Below are 22,312 nucleotides of genomic sequence, written 5' to 3'. Positions count from 1 at the left end.
ATATTTTTGTTTTGGTTCTGTGAAAAATGCCATTTGTAATTTGAAATCTGTACTTCTTGTTTCAAAATAACAAAGGATCTCTCCAATGCTGCTGCTACAGTGATTTTGTTAAAATGCTATGGTCAATATGCCAGCAAATTGGGAAAACCCAACATTGGCTACAGGACTGGAAAAGGTCAGTTTTCATACCAATCCCAAAGAAAGCCGATGCCAAAGAATGTTAAAAGTAACACATAATTACACTCATTTCACATACTAGAAAGTAATGCTCAAAGTTCTCCACACTAGCCTTCAACAGTATGTGAACCAAGAACTTCCAAATGGTCAAGCTGGATTTAGAAAAGGCAGAGGGACCAGAGATCAAACTGCCTACATCTGGCGGATCATAGAAAAAGCAAGAGAATTCCAGAAAAACATCTACTTCATTGACTACTCTAAAGCCTTTGACGGTGTGGATCACATCAAACTGTGGATAATTCTTCAAGAGATGGGAATACCACCTTACCTGCCTCCTGTGAAACCTGTATGCAGGTCAAGAAGCGACACCTAGAACCAGATATGGAACAAGGGACTGGTTCCAAATTGGGAAAGGAGTACATCAAGGCTGTATATTGTCACCCTGCTTATTTAATTTATATGCAGAGTACCTCATGCAAAATGCCAGAGTGGATGAAGTACAAGTTGGAATCAAGATTGCTGGGGAAAGTATCAATTAACTCAGATATGCAGATGGCATCACCCTTATGGCAGAAAGTGAAGAGGAACTAAAGAGACTAGTGATGAAGATGAATGAAGAGGTTGAAAAACTTGGCTTAAAACTCAACATTCAAAAACTAAGATCACAGCATCCGATGCCATCACTTCATGGCAAGTAGATGGGGAAACAATGTAAACAGTGACAGACTTTATTTTCCTGGGCTCCAAGGAAAAGCTTTATTTTCCTGCAGTCACCATCACTGCAGATGGTGACTGCAGCCATGAAATTAAAAGATGCTTGCTCCTTGGAATAAAAGCTATGACCAAACTAGACCGCATATTAAAAAGCAGAGACATTACTTTGCCAACAAAGGTCCGTCTAGTCAAAGCTATGGTTTTTCCATTAGTCATGTATGAATGTGAGATTTGAACCATAATGACAGTTGAGTGCCAAAGATTTGATGTTTTTGAACTGTGGTATTGGAGAAGACTCTTGAGAGTCCCTTGACAGCAAGGAGATCCAAACAGTCCATCCTAAAGGAAATCAATCCTGAATATTCATTGGAAGGACTGATGCTGAAGCTGAAGCTCCAATACTTTGGCCACTTGGTGAGAAGAGCTGATTCATTAGAAAAGACCCTGATGCTGGGAAAGATTGAATGCAGGAGGAGAAGGGGATGACAGAGGATGAGATGGTTGGATGGCATCACCAATTCCATTGGCATGAGTTTGCACAAGTTCCGGGAGTTGGTGAAAGACAGGGAAGCCTGGCGTGCTGTAGTCCATGGGGTTGCAAAGAGTTGGACATGATTGAGTAACTGAACAACAACAGTGCATTTAACATTTCTTTTAATGATGACTTGATGGTGCTCATGTCTTTCAGCTTTTGTTTATCTGGGAGGCGTTTTACCTTTCCAACAAATCCAAATGAGATCCTTGCCACATAGAGTGTTCTTATTTGTACATTTTCTTCTTCCATTACTTTAAATATATTTTGCCACGTACTTTTGGCTTGTAGATTTTCTGTTGAAAAGTCATCTGAAAGCCATATGAAAGTATTTGCATATGTCGTGTGTTTCTTTTCTCTTGCTGCTTTTAATATTTATTCTTTATCTTTTGTTTTTGCCATTTTAACTACAGGGATTCTTGTTGATTTCCTTTTTAGGTTAATCCTATTTGTCACTCTCAGTGCTTCTTGGACTTATATCTGTTTTTGTTTTTGTTTTGTTTTCCCATGTTAGGGAATTTTTCAGGTATGTCTTCAGTTATGTTTTCAACCCATTTGTGTCTCTCTTCTCCTTCTGAAACCCCCCTAATGCAAATATTAGGGAGGTTGTGCCCTTGATGTTTTCCCAGAGGTCTCTTAAAAACACCACCTTTCTTTTCATTTTTTAAAATACCTCTATTCAGCGTCAGTGTTTTCTGCTATTCTATTCCACCTCACTGGTTGGTTCCTCTATACTATTTAAAGTACTATGGTTTCCTCCTAGTGTATTTTCCTTTGCATTTGTTGTATTGTTCATCTTTGGTTGTTCTATATGTTTTCTAACTCATTGTCAAAATCTACTTAGCTACTTTCTCTGTGCATCCATTCTTCTCCTGAATTTTTTGTTCACCATTGTGATCACCATTCTGAATTCTTTTTTGGGCAGATTGCCTATGTCCACTTCACTCATCATTTTGAGTAGGTTCCTCTGTAAGCAAACTTATAGGTTACACAAACTTCTAATTGCTCTTAAGGGAAGGTTAAGTAGAAATACACAGGTGAGACACTGTGGTGAAGATGAGTAGCTGCAGTCTTTGGACATTCAGCAGAAAGTCCACAGAACATTCTCCAGGAGGACTGGTAGTGATATTGGTGAATCAGGCCTCAGTGCCCAATGAAATTTGCAAGATATAGCAATACAAGGTATCTGGTCAAGGTAGTACTATAAGAAAGAGTATTACTGTAGCAGCAGCATTGCAGAGATACTTTGTTATTTTGAAACAAGAAGTACTTCAGGATTTCAAGTCAAAAGGCACTGTTTTACAAAATTCCAATGGGATATATTGTATTATTTTATTGGAGACATTAATGTGTGTGGTGTGCATGGTATGGTGTAAAAGGGATTATGTTTCCTGCAGTTTGTGAGCAGAGTATCCATTTTTATTTTCTTTTTAAGGACAGGGTCTTGGTAGGGAAGACCCTGAGAACCTAAGTCAAATAAGTCTGTCACTGCACTTCTTATGAATAAGGCTGCCTATTTTATCCTATACATGTGAGTGCCTTGCCTGGGAAAAGAATTTGTGTTGGTAGCTAACTTAGATATGCATAAACTCAATTTATATGGAAATCCACCTAACTCATTTAACAGAGAACTAAAGAATGAACCTATTTTGTAAACATTAGTATCAGTTGAGGTTTACATGGTATATTACAATTTTGGAGACTTTCAAGTTGGCAGAGGAGTAAGATGGGAAGATCACCTTCAGCCCCACAAACATAAAACAAAAATTTATCTGCATGTAGAACAACTACAGAACACCTTCTGAATGATGGCAGAGGACCCTAGACTTCCAAGAAGTCAAGCCAATCTCATCAGAATGAGGTAGGGCAAAAGATAAAGATTAAAAAAAAAAAAAAAGGACAACAGATTTCAGGAAGGAGACCTGAGCCCCAAAAGGTGGTCATGAAGCAGGAAAAGTTTCCACATACTTGGAAACCTGCTCACAGATGGGATCAGGGGAGCTTGGGAATCTCAGAGGAGAGCATAGCGACAGTTGCTCTAAAGGCAAACTCGAGAGAATTAATGACAGAGATAATTTGTGAATGGCACTTCCCAGCCATGAAACAACTTGCACACTTGCAGCAAGTGGTGGCTTGGAGCTCAGGCTCATGCTTCGGGGGTCAGACATCAGGAAGAGGACTGGGGTTGACTGCCGTGATGATACTCTGAGAGGGCTAGTATGACATATCTGAGGGAGTCCAGGGAAAAGCCTGGGCCTGTCAGAGAGGCAAAAGATCATTGCCACAGGAATATTCTGACACAGTAAGCCCACAGAACATAGGACTCTGCATTCACAAAGCCTGTAGTGAGATGAGCCACCTGTGGTCTGCAACTCCAGATGTAAGAAACATGGCATCGGTCCCACAGGCAGAAGACCGGAGGCCACTATGGTCTTGACCTCAGGGCTCTCAGCAGCAACCAAGCTATGAGTGGGCATGGGCCACTGCCCACATCTTCCTGGGAGTCAGATCAGCTTGGCTCTGCCAAGAGACCTACAACCAGGAGCCAACTCCCTGGGGAAGGCACACGAACCATCTTGGGCTGTAGCAACTTAACTGCAGGTCTCAGCTGGAGCAGGGACTCCTGATATATCCCAGCTGTATCTGCCATACCTTTCCCTCTCCCCAGCCCAACTGATCAAGTGAGCCCAAAAAGCTGCTACATTCCCTCCCTCATGTCTGCACTGAGAATAGACAACAGAGAGTGGCTGACAAGCAAAGGCAAGCTGAAAGCCAAAGTGTAGTACCAGGGGCTGCATGAGTAAAGGAGAGATTGTGGAATTTAGGTGCAACTGTGGACTTTGGGAAAAAGTACAAACTGGTGTCAGGCAAGATGTGAGTCTGTGCTGAACCCACACTGCCCACAACAGGTCCAGAGACCTTCCTAAAAATACTGGAGGATGTTCTGAGGAGGCAGATTGACTGGAGCACACTGTGTGAAGAGGAAAAGAAAGGAATCACAAGGACATTCTTACTACCAGTCTGTCTCTATATTTCTTTCTTTTTTTCCTCTATCCAGTAAAGATCGTTATCCAGATTCAAAGGAGAAATAAAAAACTTTATAGGTAAGCAAAAGTTAAGAGAATTCAGCACCACCAAACCAGTTTTAAAACAAATGGCAAAGGAACTTCTCTAGAAAGGACATATAAAAGAAAGAAAAGGCCTACAAAAACAAATAAAAAAATAAAATAAATGATAATAGGATCATACATATAAAGAATTACCTTAAAATACTAGTGAACTAAATGCTCCAACCAAAAGAAAGACACAGGTTGTGTGAATGGACACAAAAACAAGACCCCTATATATTCTGTCTAAAAGAGACCAACCTCAGACCTAGGGACACATACAGACTGAAAGTTAGGAGCTGGAAAAAGATATTACATTCAAATGGAAATCAAAAGAAAGCTGGGGTAGTTATATTCATGTCAGATAAAATAGAGTTTAAAATAGAGACTGTTACAAGAGACAATGAAGGATATTACATAATGATCAAGGGATCAATCCAAGGAGATATAAAAAAATATATAAATATATATGCACCCAGTGTAGGAGCACCTCAATACATAAGGCAAATGCTAACAACTATTAAAGGGGAAATCAACAGTAGCACAATATTATTGGGGGACTTTAGTACCCCACTCACACCAATGGACAGATCATCCAGATACAAAATAAATGAGGAGACATGGGCTTAACTGATACATTGGACTAAGTGGACCTTTGCGGCATTTCATCCAAAAACGGTAGGTTTTGCGTGTGTGTGTGTGTGTGTGTGTGTGTGCACATGGAGCACTCTCCAGGATAGTTCACATCTTGGGTCACAAATCAAGCACTGGTAAATTTTTAAAAATTGAAATCATCTCAAGCATCTTCTCTGACCACAGTGCTGTAAAATTAGATATCAACTACAGGGGGGAAACAAACAAACAAACAAAAATACATGGAGGTTAAACAATACACTTCTGAATAAACAAGAGGTCACTGATGAAATAAAAAAGGAGATAAAAAAAAAATACCTAGAAGGAAATGACAATGAAAACACCACAACTCAAGACCTATGGGATGCACTGAAAGCAGTGCTAGGAGGGAATTTTGTAACAATATAAGCCTATCTCAAGAAAGAAGAGAAATAGCAAATAAATGACCTAACCTTAAACCTAAAGCGACTAGAAAAAGAAAAACAAAACAACTCCAAAGTTAGTAGAAGGAAAGACATCATAAAGATCAGAGCAGAAATAAATGAAAAAGAAATGAAGGGAACTATATCAAAGATCAGTAAAACTAAAAGCTGGTTCCTTTAGAAGATAAGCACATAAGACAAATCATTAGCCAGACTCATCAAGAAAAGAAAGAAGACTCAAATCAATAAAATTAGAAATAAAATATAAGTTACAACAGACAATACAGAAATAAGGACCATAAGAGACCAACTACTATGAGCAACTATATGCTGATAAAATGGACAACCTGAAAGAAATGGACAAATTCTTAGAAAAGTATAACCATCCAAAACTGAACCAGGAAGAAAGAATATTTGAGCAGGTGATCACAAGCAGGGAAACTGGAACTGTAATGAAAAGGAAAAAAAGAAAGAAAGAAATACTCAGGGCCATATGGCTTCATAGGGAAATTCTACCAAAATTTCAGAGAAGAGCTAATACCTATCCTGCTCAAACTCTTCCAGAAAATTTCAGAGGAAGGAAAATTCCAAAACTCATTGTATGAGGTCACCATTACCCTGATATCAAAATCAAATAAAGATGCCCCCCACACACACAGAAAATTACAGGCCAATATCACTGATGAACATACATGTAAAAATCCTCAGCAAAAGTCTAGCAAACAACACATTAAAAAGACCATACATCATGATGAAGTGGGCTTTATTCCAGGGATGAAAGCATCTTTCAATATAGACAAATCAATCAATGTGATACACCATATCCTCTGTCCATGGGATTTCTGTCCTCCATCCATGGGATTTTCCAACAAGAGTACTGGAGTGGGTTACCATTTCCTTCTCCAGGAGATCTTCCAGACCCTGGGATTGAACCTAGGTCTCCCAAATTGCAGGCAGACTTTAATGTGTGAGCCACCAGGGAAGCCCCGAAGAAGGAATGTACCTCAACACTGTTGTTCAGTTGCTCAGTCATATCCAACTCTTTGCAACCCCATGGACTGCAGCACACCAGGCTTCCCTGTCCTTCACCACCTCCTGGAGCTTGCTCAAACTCACGTTCATTGAGTTGGTGATGCCATCCAACTGTCTTGTCCTCTGTCATCCTCTTCTTTTCCTGCCTTCTAATTTCCTAATATCAGGGTCTTTTCTAATGAGTCAGCTCTTCTCACCAGGTGGCCAAAGTATTGGAGTTTCAGCTTCAGCATCAGTCCTTCCAATGAATATTCAGGACTGATTTCCTTTAAGATGGACTGGTTGCACCTCCTTGCTGTCCAAGGGACTCTCAAGAGTCTTCTCCAACACCACAGTTAAAAAGAATCAATTCTTCAGTGCTCAGCGTTCTTTATGGTCCAACTCACATCCATATATGAATACTGGAAAAACCAGAGCTTTGATTAGATGGACATTTTTTTGCAAAGTAATGTCTCTGCTTTTTAATAATGTCTAGGTTTGTCATAGCTTTTCTTCCAAGGAGCATATGTCTTTTAATTTCATGGCTGCAGTTGCCATCTGCAGTGAATTTGGAGCCCAAGAAAATAAAGTCTGTCACTGTTTCCATTCTTTCCCCATCTGTTTGCCATGAAGTGATGCAACTGGATGCCATGTTCTTAGTTTTCTGAATATTGAGTTTCAAGCCAGCTTTTTCACTTTCCTGTTGCACCTTCATCAAGAGGCTCTGTAGTTCTTCTTCATTTTCTGCCATAAGGGTAATGTCATCTACATATCTGAGGTTATTGACATTTCTTCTGGCAATCTTGATTCCAGCTTCTGCTTCATCCAGCCTGGCATTTTGCATGATGTACTCTGTATATCAGTTAAATTAGCAGGGTGACAATATACAGCCTTGACGTACTATTTCCCCAATTTGGAACCAGTCATTTTTTTTCCATGTCCAGTTCTAGCTACTTCTTCTTGACCTGCATGCAGGTTTCACAGGAGGCAGGTAAGGTGGTCTGGTATTCCCATCTCTTGAAGAATTTTCCACAGTTTCTGAAAATCCATACAGTCCAGGCTTTAGTGTAGTGAATGAAGCAGAAGTAGATGTTTTCCTGGAATTCTTGTTCATTTTCTATGATCCACCAGATGTAGGCAGTTTGATCTCTGGTTCCTCTGCCTTTTCTAAATCCAGCTTGAACGTCTGAAAGTTCTTGGTTCATGTACTGTTGAAGCCTGGCTTGTAGAATTTTGAGCATTACTGTACTAGCGTGCGTTCAGTTCAGTTCAGTCGCTCAGTCATGTCCTACTCTTTGCGACCCCATGAACCACAGCATACCAGGCCTCCCTTTCCATCACCAACTCCCAGAGTTCACCCAAAGCCATGTCTATTGAGTCACTGATGCCATCCAACTGTCTCAACCTCTGTTGTCCCCTTCTCCTCCTACCCTCAATCTTTCCCAGCATCAGAGTCTTTTCAAATGAGTCAGCTCTTCACACCAGGTGGCCAGAGTATTGGAGTTTCAGCTTCAGCATCAATCCTTCCAATGAATATTCAGGACTGATCTCCTTTAGGATGGACTGGTTGGATCTCCTTGCAGTCCAAGGGACTCTCAAGAGTCTTCTCCAACAACACAGTTCAAAAGCATCAATTATTCAGTGCTCAGCTTTCTTTATAGCCCAACTCTCACATCCACACATGACCACTGGAAAACCATAGCCTTGACTAGATGGACCTTTGTTGGCAAAGTAATGTCTGCTTTTCAATATGCAGTCTAGGTTGATCATAACTTTCCTTCCAAGGAGCAAGCGTCTTTTAATTTCATGGCTGCAATCAACATCTACAGTGATTTTGGAGCCCAGAAAAATAAAATCAGCCACTGTTTCCCCATCTATTTGCCGTGAAGTGATGGGACCAGATGCCATGATCTTAGTTTTCTGAGTGTTGAGCTTTAAACCAACTTTTTCACTCTCATCTTTCATTTTCATCAAGAGGCTCTAGTTCTTCTTCACTTTCTGCCATAAGGGTGGTGTCATCTGCATATCTGAGGTTACTGATATTTCTCTCAGCAATCTTGATTCCAGCCTGTGCTTCCTCCAGCCCAGTGTTTCTCATGATGTACTCTGCATATAAGTTAAATAAGCAGGGTGACAATATACAGCCTTGACGTACTCCTTTTCCTATTGGAACCAGTCTGTTGTTTCATGTCCAGTTCTAACTGTTGCTGCCTGACTTGCATACAAGTTTCTAAAGAGGCAGGTCAGGTGGTCTGGTATTCCCATCTCTTTCAGAATTTTCCACAGTTTATTGTGATCCACACAGTCAAATGCTTTGGCATAGTCAATAAAGCAGAAATAGATGTTTTTCTGAAACTTTCTTGCTTTTTCAATGAGCCATTGGATGTTGGCAATTTGATCTCTGGTTCCTCTGACTTCTAAAACCAGCTTGAACATCTAGAAGTTCAAAATTCATGTATTGCTGAAGCACGGCTTGGAGAATTTTAAGCATCACTTTACTATCGTGTGAGATGAGTGCAATTGTGGAGTAGTTTCAGCATTCTTTTAAATTGCCTTTCTTTGGGAATGGAATGAAAACTCACTTTTTTCTAGTCCTGTGGCCACTGCTGAGTTTTCCAAATTTGTTGGCATATTGAGTGCAGCACTTTCACAGCATCATCTTTCACGATTTGAAATTCCATCACCTTCACTAGCTTTATTCGTAGTGATGCTTCCTAAGGCCCATTTGACTTCACACTCCAGGATGTCTGGCTCTACGTGAGTAATCACACCATCACGATTATCTGGGTCGTGAAGATCTTTTTTGTACAGTTATTCTGTGTATTCTTGCCACCTCTTCTTAATATCTTCTGCTTCTCTTAGATAACTACCATTTATGTCCTTTATTGAGCCCATCTTTGCGTGAAATGTTTCTTTGGTATCTCTAATTTTCTTGAAGAAATCTCTAGTCTTTCCCATTCTATTGTTTTCCTCTACTTCTTTGTATTGATCCCTGAGGAAGGCTTTATTATCTCTCCTTGCTATTCTTTGGAACTCTGTATTCAAATGGGTATATCTTTCCTTTTCTCCTTTCCTTTTTGCATCCCTTCTTTTCACAGCTATATGTACGGCTTCCTCAGACAGCCATTTTGCTTTTGTGCATTTCTTTTTCTTGGGGATGGTCTTGATCCCTGTCTCCTATACAATGTCACGAACCTCCATCCATAATTCATCAGGCACTCTGTCTATCAGATCTAGTCGCTTAAATCTATTTCTCACTTCCACTGTATAGTCATAAGGGATTTGATTTAGGTCATACCTGAATGGTCTGGTGGCTTTCTCTACTTTCTTCAATTTCAGTCTGAATGTGGCAATAAGAAGTTCATGATCTGAGCCACAGTCAGCTTCCAATCTTGTTTTTGCTGACTGTACAGAGCTTCTCCATCTTTGGCTGCAAATAATATAATCAGTCTTATTTCAGTGTCGACCATCTGGCGATGTCCATGTGTGAGATGAGTGAAATTGTGCAGTGATTTGGACATTCTTTGACATTGCCTTTCTTTGGGATTGAAATGAAAACTGACCTTTTGCAGTCTTGTGGCCATGGCTGAGTTTTCTAAATTTTCTAGGATATTGAATGCAGCACTATAACAACATCATCTTTTAGAATTTTAAATAGTTCAACTGGAATTCCATCACCTTTACTAGTTTTTTTCATAGTGATGCTTCCTAAGTTCTACTTCACTTTACACTCCAAGATGTCTGGTTCTAAGTGAGTGAGCACGCTATGGTGGTTATCTAGGTCAATAAGATCTTTTAAAAATATTTCTTCTGTGTATTCTTGCCACCTCTGTTTAATATCTTTTGCTTCTAAAGACCATATACTAGGTGGCACTAAAGTAAAGAACCCAGTGCCAATGCAGGAGACATAAGAGATGTGGGCTCGATCCCATGTCAGGAAGATCTCCTTTAAGAGGGCATGGCAATCCACTCCAGTATTCTTGCTTGGAGGATCCTACAAACAGAGGCGTCTGGCAGGCTAAAGTCCATAGGATTACAATGAATTGGACATGACTGAAGCAACTTTGCACAGCACAGAACAGTACATGAAAAACCCATAGCAGACATCATCCTTGATGGTGAAAAGCTGAAAGCATTTCCTCTAAAATCAATAACAAAACAAAAGTGACCACTCTTGCCACTAGCATTCAACATAGTTTTGGAAGCCCTAACCATGGCAATAAGAAAAGAAAAACAAAAGTAATCAAGATTGGAAAAGAAGAAGTAAAAAACTCTCAGTAGATGATATTATAGTATACATAGAAAACCCTAAAAATGCCACCGCAAATTTTCTAGTACTTATCAGTGAATATAACAAAGTTGCAGGATATAAAATTAACATACAGAAGTCTCTTGCATTCCTATATTTTAATAATGAAAAATAAGAATCAGAAATTAAGGAAAGAATCGCATTCACCATTGCAATAAAAAAAGGAAATACTGAAGAATAAATCTACCAAAAGAGACAAAAGACCTGTATGCAAAAACTAAAACACTGATGAATGAAATCAAAGATAACACAAACAAATGGAAAGGTATACCATGTTCTAGGATTGGAAGGCTCAATATTGTGAAAATGGCTATTCTACCCAAAACAATCTACAGATTCAATGCAATACTTACCCAACTACAAATGGTATTTTTCACAGAACTAGAATGAAAACTTGCACAGCTTGTATGGAAACACAAAAGGCCCTGAATATTCAAAGTGTCTTGAGAAAGAAGAATGGAGCTGGAGGAATCGACCTTCCTGACTTCAGACTCTACAAAAAGCTACAGTCATCAAATACAGTGCTGGCACAAAAACAGAAATACAGACCAATGGAACAAGCTAGAAAGCTCAGAGTTAAACCCACACAACTGTGGGCACCTTATATGTGACAAAATAAGAAAGAATATACAGTGGAGAAAGACAGTCTTTTCAATAACTGGTGCTGGGAAAACTAGAATTAAAATTAGAATCCTCCCTAATACCATACCGAAAGATAAACTCAAAATGTGTGGTTAAAGACCTAAATGTAAGACCAGAAACTATAAAATTCATAGAAGAAAACTTAGGCAGAACTCTTTTTGAAATAAATCAAAGCAAGGTCCTCTATGACCCATATCCTAGAGTAATGGAAATAAAAACAAAAGGAAACAAATGGGACCTAGTTTAACTTAAAAGCTTTTGCACCACAAAGGAAACTATAAACAAGGTAAAAAGACAACCCTCAGAATGGGAGAAAATAACAGCAAATGAAACAACTGAAAAAGGATTAATCTTCAAAACATATAAGCAACTCATTCAACTCAATAGTGGAAAAACAAACAACCCAATCAAAAGTGGACAAAAGACATAAACAGACATTTCTCCAAAGAAGACACACAGATGGCTAATGAACATTTGAAAAGGTACTAAGCATCAGCATCACTCATTATTCAATTCGTTTCAGTTCAGTCACTCAGTCGTGTCCAACTCTATGCGACCCCTCTTTGAATCACAGCACGCCAGGCCTCCCTGTCCATCACCAACTCAAAAGAGTTCACCCAAACTCATGTGCATCAAGTCGGTGATGCCATCCAGCCATCTCCTCCTCTGTCGTCCCTTCTCCTCGTGCCCCCAATCCCTCCCAGCCTCAGGGTCTTTTCCAATGAGTCAACTCTTCACATGAGGTGGCCAAAGTATTGGAGTTTCAGCTTCAGCATCAGTCCTTCCAATGAACATCCAGGACTGGTCTCCTTTAGGTTGGACTGGTTGGATCTCCTTGCAGTCCAAGGGACTCTCAGGAGTCTTCTCCAACACCACAGTTCAGAAACATCAATTCTTCGGTGCTCAGCTTTCTTCACAGTCCAACTCTCACATCCATACATGACCACTGGAAAAACCATAGCCTTAACTAGACGGACCTTCATTGGCAAATTAATATCTATGCTTTTTAATGATATCTAGGTTGGTCATAACTTTACTTCCTCATTATTAGAGAAATTCAAATCAAAACTACAATGAGGTATCACCTCACACCTGTCAGAGTTGACACAATCAAAATCTCTACAAACAATTGAAAGGTTGTTGCTGAACCATGAAAGACTCTGGGATTCTTGGCCTCTGGAGGAGAATTCAATCCAGAGCCAGAGACAAGGCTTGATCACTTAGAGCTTTTTGTGTAATAAAGTTTTATTAAAGTATAAAAGAGATAAAGAAAGCTTCTGACAAAGACATCAGAAGGGAAAAAAGAGTGCCCCCTCGCTAGTGTTAGAAAGGGAGTTATATACTTTTTAATTAGTTATTACAATGAATCAAAAGAATGTCTGGAGATTTCCTTTAGGATGGACTGGTTGGATCTCCTTGCAGTCCAAGGGACTCTCAAGAATCTTCTCCAACACCACAGTTCAAAAGTATCAATTCTTTGGTGCTCAGCTTTCTTTATAGTCCAACTCTGACATCCATACATGACTACTGGAAAAACCATAGCTTTGACTATGTATTTAAAATAGATAGCTAGTAGTAATTTGCTGTATGATGCAGGGAGCTCAAATCCAAAGCCCTGTGACAACATATAGGAGTGGGACAAGGTGGGATGTGGGAGGGAGGTTCAAGAAGTGGAGGACATGTATATCTGTGGCTGATGTATGGCAAAATGCAACACAATGTTGTAAATAAATTAGTTATTTAAATAATATGTTTCAAGAAAATATTCTAGGATGAAAAACTTGAATTTCAATATTTAAAGATCATCATTTAAAGATCATCTTATCCATTAATGATGGATAAGAAGAAACTCTCTACACATGTATGATTATTAATTCTTAATAGAAATTCTAATGAAATAAATGCAAATGAAAAGCTTAGAAGTCTTCAGAGGGAAAAACATTTCACATACAAAATATTTCCAATATGCATAGTATTGAAATTCTCAGTAGAAATTCTAAATGCTAGAAGAAGATAGAGTGATCTCCTAATAATCCAGAGGAAGAGTGATTTCAACTCAAAAGCTCACCTTTATCAAATGGGAAGATAAAGTTAACCTCAGACATGTAATGAAAATCTGAATAATTCCCATGAACCTTGGGAATATTAAAGGGTATGCTCCATTAAATTAGGAAGTAAACTGAGAAATGGAAAGTCTTGGGTTTCAGACAACAATAGATCCATGGAAGAGGGAGAAGGGGTGAAGGAGAGGAGACATTCAAGATGAGATTTGTGCAGCTAAGCAGGCAATTAGTGTGAATGGAAGTGGAGGACAGAGACTGAAGCTGGGATGGCCTAACAAGGAAAACATGGCAGAATTCTGAAGTATTTGCAATTTCCATAGGATATTTATATGCCACAGGAGCAAATTAAACAACCAAATAATACGTTAATATTAGAAATTAGACCTGATTAATCCTAGGGGTGGGGTGGGGAAAGAAAGCTGTGTCTCTAATAAAGAAGTGTAACCACAGTTTTACTGATAAGTCAGTTCTCAATATTTATACTGTTGTAGTAATATAAATATTGAATGTTGGCTTAACACCTTTCCTGTATTAATTTCCTTCTTTGTGGAAAAAATGAATAATCTTTACATGTGCCTGCTAAGTCACTTCAGTTGTGTACGACTTTGCAACCCCATGGACTGTAGCCTGCCAGGCTCCTCTGTCCATTGGCTTCTCCAGGCAAGAATACTGGAGTGGGTTGCCATGCCCTCCTCCAGGGGATCTTCTCAACCCAGAGATTGGACCCATGTATCTTAAGTCTCCTGCATTGACAGTCAGGTTCTTTACCACTAGCGCCACCTGAGAAGCTCCTATTTTAAACATAACCATGTGGCTTCCCTTGTAGCTCAGCTGGTAAAGAATCTGCCTGCAGTGGAAGAGACTAATTCGATTCCTGGTAAAGAATCTGCCTGCAGTGCAAGAGACTCTAATTTGATTCCTGGTAAAGAATCTGCCTGCAGTGCAAGAGACTCTGATTCGATTCCTGGGTAGAGAAGATTCCCTGGAGAAGGGATGGGCTTTCCTGTTGGCTCAGACAATAAAGCATCTGCCTGCAATGAGGGAGACGTGGTTTCAATCCCTGGGTTGGGAAGATCCCCTGAAGGAGGGTATAGCAACCCACTCCAGTATTCTTGCCCAGAGTATCCCCATGGACAAAGCAGCCTAGCAGGCTACAGTTCATGGGGTTTCAAAGAGTCCGACATGATTCAACTACTAAGCACACACACACTCTTTGTATGCCATGTGAAGAAATAAAATTTGTTTTGTTTTTCCCCTATACTATAATCTCGTCCCTAGTAGACTGTTTACATCAAACATACACACACACACACACACACACACACACACACACACACATATATATATATATACACATAGCTTTCTAGAATAATATGCAAGTAAGTGTATTTTATAGCTTGGTTATATTATATGTAATTATGCACTTTCTGTATGTATTTTTTAACTGTAAATTTAATGATTCATGCTTTTCAACAAAGTAAGAAAATTCAGGTTACCATTTACATATTTGGCACTCAGGGTGTATTTCTTGTCATTTTGTCTTTTAAGAGTGATTTGTATGTTTGTGAGCTCAGTGTACACGGAGCCCTATACTCTTAAATGTGTACTATAAGTACAATGATCATAATCAAGTCATTTCTTCAGTGTGTCATTACAATGCAGATATCTGATTAAGATTAAATATTTAAAATGTCAAAAAAGTTTTGTGTGTTGTAACAATGGAATTGGGGCATAAAAATAATAAAACAGGAATTTTATATTAAGGTGCTCTGGGACAATCCAGAGGGATGGGGTGGGGAGGTGGGAAGGGGGTTCAGGATGGGGGGACACATGTGCACCTATGGCTGATTCATGTCAATGTATGGCAAAAACCATCACAGTATTGTAATTATCCTCCAATTAAAACATTAATTAATTTAAAAAAATAAAATAATGTTCTATATAATGTATATTGATACGTTTTTTTTCCTATTCCTTTAGAGAAATTGAAACAAATGGAGTACTAACAAATAGATACAATAGGAGGCAATTTCTCAACTTACAATGCATTTGCTCAATTGCTGAGGCTGAGGAATGACTGTTATGATAAAGTATGAATGAACTAATCTTTTCTTGAATAAGAAGAACAGTTCTGGGTGAAAATGCTTTCATTTTTCCTCCTCACTTTTTCTAAGCTCCATTGACAATGACAACAAATGAAAAATATTGTGGAAAAGCCGAGACAAACAACTTCTTTAAAAACAGCTGTGTGAACTTTTGTACTAATGACTCCCTACCCAGCTCCTTCTCCTTGAGAGGGAGACATTTCTCATTTTATACAAGACAGCAATTTGTCGTAAGAGTCCTTGAATTAAACCTTCAGAATAAAAGGAAGTTCAGAAACTATTTGAAGAGTCTTAGAAGCAATGCAAGCCACACTCTCAGGTTTATGTCAATTGATGTGGTAACAAATTCCCAAGAGCTCTTTCCCAAGACCTCTGATTGCAGGCAGCATTCAGTACTGAAGGATGATGACACACCAGCATTACAAGCATCCTAGAAGAATATGGGGGCAAGCTGTTGGCAGCAAACTACACCTACCTGGTTCAGTTCATGAACTGGCTGAACCCATTTGAAGCTTTTTATACTTGAGTTTAGCACAAAAAATGGTACATCGAAGTGAGGTCAAGGAAAACAGCCATTTCCAAAATTAAAATGATAATTTGGACTTGCTAATATGCCTTACAAGTTAACCGATAGTGTTTCCTGACCTGGATTTTTCATATATAAGCTTTAGATCATAAGGTCCAAATAAATTTATAATTATAAGACAAACTTATACAGCTTCTGTAAGGACTTAGATGACCATGAACACATACCAAAAAGAACAAGGAACAAGTTTTGAAATGAGAATGAGACAGTGACAAAAAAGTAATAAGATTGGTTTTTATATATTTATGAAGACCTAAGTTTATCAGATAAACTTAAAGCTATGCTTTATACACATCTGTTTTGTAGACAATGTAGATGACTAAAAAGTGAACTAGAATTGCCATAAAAAGAAAAAATGAACATAAAACTTAACTGCTACTGCTAAGTCACTTCAGTCGTGTCCAACACTGTGCGACCCCATAGACGGCAGCCCACCAGGCTCCCCTGTCCCTAGGATTCTCCAGGCAAGAGTACTGGAGTGGGTTGCCATTTCCTTCTCCAATGTGTGAAAGTGAAAAATGAAAGTGAAGTCACTCAGTCATGTTCGACTCTTTGCGACCCCATGGACTGCAGCCTAAGCGGTTTCTAAAACACTATTGGGATAAATAGATTGCCAGATAAAATACGGGGTGCTCAGTTCAACTTGAGTTTCAGAGAGACAATAAATATTTTTAGTATAAATATGTTGTAAGTATTGCAGTTTTTAGTCTGTTAAATTTGTATATTTTAGTGTTTAGTATCACATAATATGTATTATGTATATTGCACATGTATGTCCTAAATATTGCATGGAATATAGTTAAACTAAAATGTTAGTTGACTGTTCCATACATCAGCGTCACTTTTGCTGTCTCGTACACAGGGTTATTGTTAGCATCTTTCTAAATTCCATATATATGGTATGGGGAGGGAGGAGGGTTCAGGATGGGGAGCACATGTATACCTGTGATGGATTCATTTTGATATTTGGCAAAACTAATACAATTATGTAAAGTTTAAAAATAAAATAAAATTAAAAAAAAATAAAATAAAATGTTAGTTGATATCTATATGAGATTCAAATTTAAACGACTGTACTTTTGTTTGCTAAATCTGCAAATCTAGATGGAGAGAGATCATTCTGAATAAGCCAGCAAGGTTTTTGGGAGAATATATTTTCCAAGAATTTGGGAAACTTTTGAGTCTTCAATCAGCTGTGCGATTTTGAGCTTGTCTGATTCTTAGTTTTCAGTTGTCAGTTAAATCATTTAAAGTATTATTGGTTTCACTTTTATGATTTATAAATATTCAAAATTAAAATGTCTTATTATTTGAAAAAAAAATTCAGAGTTAATAGATTAAATAAGTTTTGGATCAAACTATATTATACCATGTATCAAAAATAATATGGTCAATATAACCCAGACAGTAAAATTGCTTATTTCTTCTATTTATATAATAAGTTGTATTTAGCTCTCCTTACCTTTATGGGCTTTTATGGAAATATGCTTATGAGAGATATACCTACCACCTACCTCCCTGTTTCAACCTCCCACTGACATTAACACCCTAGGAGGAGAAGGACCAAAGAGAAGCATGCTTTTTTATATACATAGGAGATGAAGTCAGTTGAGGTGATGGGGAGAGCACTATAAGAAACGACGACCAAGCTGGCTATTGGAGGGAAGCTGTAGTTTCTTTACTTCTTCTTATTATGTTTGTACAGCTTTATTTCTTATTATATTTTGAGACCCAATTTAATCACTCATGGCTTTGAACAAATTGAAAAACCAAAGATGTGTTTTTGGCATCAGTCAAGTCTTGGTCTGTTGAGATTATATTAGCTGCAGGTCATATTCATCCTGAGGATGATCCTCCCATTTAGGAGATTTTTATAACTTGAGGTCAGGAATATCTCCCAGATACATTGGCTCAGGCTTTTACTTCTGTGTGTGTGTGTGTGTGTGTGTGTGTGTGTGTTTATGTAAATACTTTTAGTCACAGTTCACAGACCCCGTGTGTGTGTGTGTGTGTGTGTTTATGTAAATACTTTTAGTCACAGTTCACAGACCCCTACTGTCATTCATTAGGAGCTCTGAATATTTGTTATCTGTTCTACTCCTGAAGTGATTTAAGTTTGAATTACCTCTTTCAGGCACTAAAAAAGAAGCAAAAATCATATTTAAGCATTCTCTTTGATATTTTTACTTATGTAGTAAGATATAGAAATAAAGGAGAATGAGCTGAATCAGAAACCCACCACTGGCTCTTGTACTTGTATGTACAGTACTGGATGGAGATAAACTATTATCAATCAGTCATTAGTTCATACTATTCTGAATATTAGTTAACAATTAACAAGAATCTCTAAAAAAGTTTTGCTACATCCTTCAGTATAAGTGAAGTTTTTTCTTGAGAAGAGAACTTTTATCAACACCTATACATTAAACTTTGAGCATCACTGATACCACCAAAGAAGATTCTGTAATCTCTTTGATAATACTGTCTTATCACCTGAATATAATAGGGAAAATGTTACTATATTATATCATCTGAATATTATAGGGGAAAACAACATGGAGAGAAAACCGATTCTAGGTCTGTAACAGCTTACTTTTAGTATTAAAATTTATTTACTCAATTAAATTTTCTTTTAATATCACCCAATCCTGACCATGCACAAAACTCTTGTTTCAGATTTCTTTTCCAGCAAACCTTCTACAATTTTCCTTTTTACTTTCAAATTTTGTCCTATTAACCCTTTTTTTGTTTGTTTGTTTTCTTTCCAGGAAAAAATTACTTTCTTTTCCCTTTAAACTGCATTTCTATTCCTTGTATCTTTCTCCCTTTCATACAAAGATGTGACCCTTATTAATTTTATTACTTTTAATTACATATAATATCTAGAACTCTTAACTTTTAAAGACTTTTCCCTTTCTTTTTCTTCTGGTTTTGAATCTACTTGATTGAGTTAATTAGACTTTCTCAAGTCCTTGTGGGTTGTACTTACATTTCTGCTTTGTAGAGATTTGTAAAACAAAAATAGTTGCTTTTAATTTCCCAAAGAACATTTCTGCTACCTAAATTCTATAAAAAGATTGATTTGTATAGCTACATTTTCTTTAATTTGTCTCTTTATATCTTCAAGAAGATTTCCAACTAAACTAGAAATCAAGAATTCTACGAGAACTTTAGAGTTCAATTTATAATGCCTTTAAAAGTTTGGACCAAGTCCCTTTTTCTGTATACACAAGTTAAACCCAGTGCAATTTACCCTAGAGGCAAAGAAAAACTCCATTATTGGTAGTATTAGCTCCTTGATATTAGCTTCATGTTGTGTGAGTTCAGGTAAGCCTGATGGTTTCCTTTAGCATTGAGAAGTGGAGTATTTCTGCAATGTCAGTAAACAAGGATGGTAAAGCCATCAGCAACCCTCCAAATGTGAATTTATGAGCCCTGGAGGCACCCAGGAAGAAGAAAAAGACCTGCTGTCTGGAAGTAATAAGGTTGCAGGCACTACCTGTGGTGAGCACTGAGGGGCTCAGGATGTGAAAAATGCAAGATTCTGGCCCCAGATAGCTGAGATGCATACGAAAGGAATGATTTCAGTGAGTCCAGACTCATGCATCTTCCCATACATGGAATAGCACTAAATTCCTTGATACTTGTTTTTCTTTAATTCACAAAGATACTTTTGATGTTAAAACTACCTGTCCTTTGTTGCAAACTTCTATATAACCTGACTCCCCCCTGCCCCTTTCTCCTCAGAGCAATTCTCTGAGGGCTACTTGAGATGCTGCCTCCTGGGCTTAAGACCTTAAAATTTCCACTAAATAAAACATAACTCTCAACTTTTAGGATGTCACGATTTTTTAAGTGAACAGCTATGGCAACCAATGAAGGCAGCAGAGCAGATTCTTTTCCTCCACCTGAACTCTACAAGGATCTAGAGCCTTGATACCAGCAGTGGCCCCTTTTGCCCATCTGCCTCCTCTGGGAGTCCAGACAGATTTAAGTGAGGCTCTCCTGGTTCTCAGATCTTCTGTACTGGTTGATGATCCTGAGTTTTATTTGATGGAGTATAGCAGGTACCTACCCTCTCTCACTTGAAAGACACTGGGGCATACTCACTCAAGGTCTAGATACTGGGTGGGGCTTGCTTAAAAGATACCAGGAATATCCACCCAGTTGAAAGATATTGGGAGGAGGTTGATTGAAAAATACCAGGAAAAAAAAAAAAAAGAGAAAGATACCAGGGAATATCCACTCAGTGGAAAGGTGGGGAGGGCTCAGTTGAAAGATACAGAGGAATACCTGGGGCTTGGTTGAAAGATACCAAGGTTGCTCCATTGTAGGAGACTGTGTGGTCTGTGCTGGGTAGTTAGGTAAGAGGCTGATCTTATCTGATGCTTTTCCTCAATTCGGCTGCCTTCACAGAATTTATTGGACAAAAAAAAAAAAAGTGAAGATACTGCATGAGAGCTTTGCTCTAAAGTAAAGGGACAAGACTCCTCCCAGCTAGTTATGGTTTTCTCAGGTGACTGAGAAATTTACAGTGGTGGTGGAGGCTGAGTCCTCTTACCATGAAATGGTCCCATAGGGAAACTTACTTATTAATTAAAACACTTGCTCATCCAGGGGTCACAAATAAGAACTGGCAATTCAGTGATCTGAGCATCCTCTATGGTCTTAGACCACTGGAGGGAGAATTCAAGACATGTAAAATGAGCTGAAATGACTCTGGGATGACTCCTGGAGGAGTTAAGCCCACAAGCACCATATAGGCCCACCAAAAAATCTCACTAGTAAAATTTATTCCTGCCAAGTTCAACTTAAAATGGGAAATAAAATCTCTCAAAAACAAGGGGCATCAGAAAGTCAACTTCCAATTAACACCCTAGCCAGATTCACATACAGTGAGTACAGAACTCATACCTAGTTAATTGGGGGAATTATACTAAAGTATCAGTTCAGTTCAGTTCAGTTGCTCAGTCATGTCCGACTCTTTGTGAGCACATGAACCACAGCATGCCAGGCCTCCCTGTCCATCACCAACTCCTGGGGTGTACCCAAACTCATGTCCATTGAGTCGGTGATGCCATCTAACCAAGGATATCTTGCCCTAAAATGAGGGGGCTCTTTTATTGGGTAAGCACTCAATAAAGGTTAACAACCTGGCTTGATAAAAATATCTTCAGAATTCTGATTTAAATAAAGGCTTTCTAAGAGGAAATTTGCATTTTTCTATGTCTTTTACATGTTAATACAGTTCTACCTGATCTCCCTAGGTCACTCTGTGTTTGTGCATTTTGTTTGTTCACGTTTTTAAAAACTTGTCCTTTGCTACACTGTTTTTTAGAATAAACTCTCCAAATTTAGGTAACATCCTCCCCCAGTGACTTAGGGGGTGGTCTACTGAGTCTTAATGACTTGAATATCTATTGACATATATTTTATTGGTGTCCAAATGATGGACCCTTTTAAAACTGGAGAAATACATTATCAGAGAAATGCAAATCAAAACCATAATGAAGTACCATCTCACGCCAGTCAGAATGGCTGCTATCCAAAGGTCTAAAAACAATAAATGCTGGAGACGGTGAGGAGAAAAGGAAACCCTCTTACACTGTTGGTGGGAATGCAAACTAGTACAACCACTATGGAGAACAGTGTGGAGATTCCTTTAAAAACTAGAAATAGAACTGCCATATGACTCAGCAATTCCACTGCTGGGCATACACACCAAGGAAACCAGAATTGAAAGAGACACATGTACCCCAATGTTCATCACAGCACTGTTTACAATAGCCAGGACGTGGAAGCAACCTAGATATCTATCAGCAGATAAATGGATAAGAAAGCCATGGTACATATACACAATGTACTATTATTCAGCCATTAAAAAGAATGCATTTGAATCAGTTCTAATGAGGTGGATGAAGTTGGAGCCTATTATACAGAGTGAAGTAAGTCAGAAAGAAAAACACCAATACAGTATACTAACGCATATATATGGAATTCAGAAGGACGGT

The 22,312-nt window shown here is 38.4% G+C and overlaps 1 long non-coding RNA gene across 1 annotated transcript in view; it reads left to right on the top strand.

Annotated features, from left to right (window-relative positions):
• Positions 1-21,977, top strand: part of LOC147340287 (uncharacterized) — a 59,305-nt gene extending 37,328 nt beyond the window's left edge. Inside the window, exon 2 of the long non-coding RNA XR_015159942.1 lies at positions 15,591-21,977. This is a non-coding gene — a long non-coding RNA (uncharacterized LOC147340287). The remainder of the gene's footprint in view (positions 1-15,590) is intronic.
• Positions 21,978-22,312: the final 335 nt, after the last annotated feature.

This window comes from Bos grunniens, chromosome X (genome assembly GCF_055505025.1).
Source record: "Bos grunniens cultivar Pamir isolate PY7600 chromosome X, Bosgru_T2T1.0, whole genome shotgun sequence".
NCBI classification, from domain to species: Eukaryota; Metazoa; Chordata; class Mammalia; order Artiodactyla; family Bovidae; genus Bos; species Bos grunniens.
The sequence above is the reverse complement of the archived record's forward strand: the minus strand, read 5'-3'. Positions and strand labels throughout refer to the sequence as shown.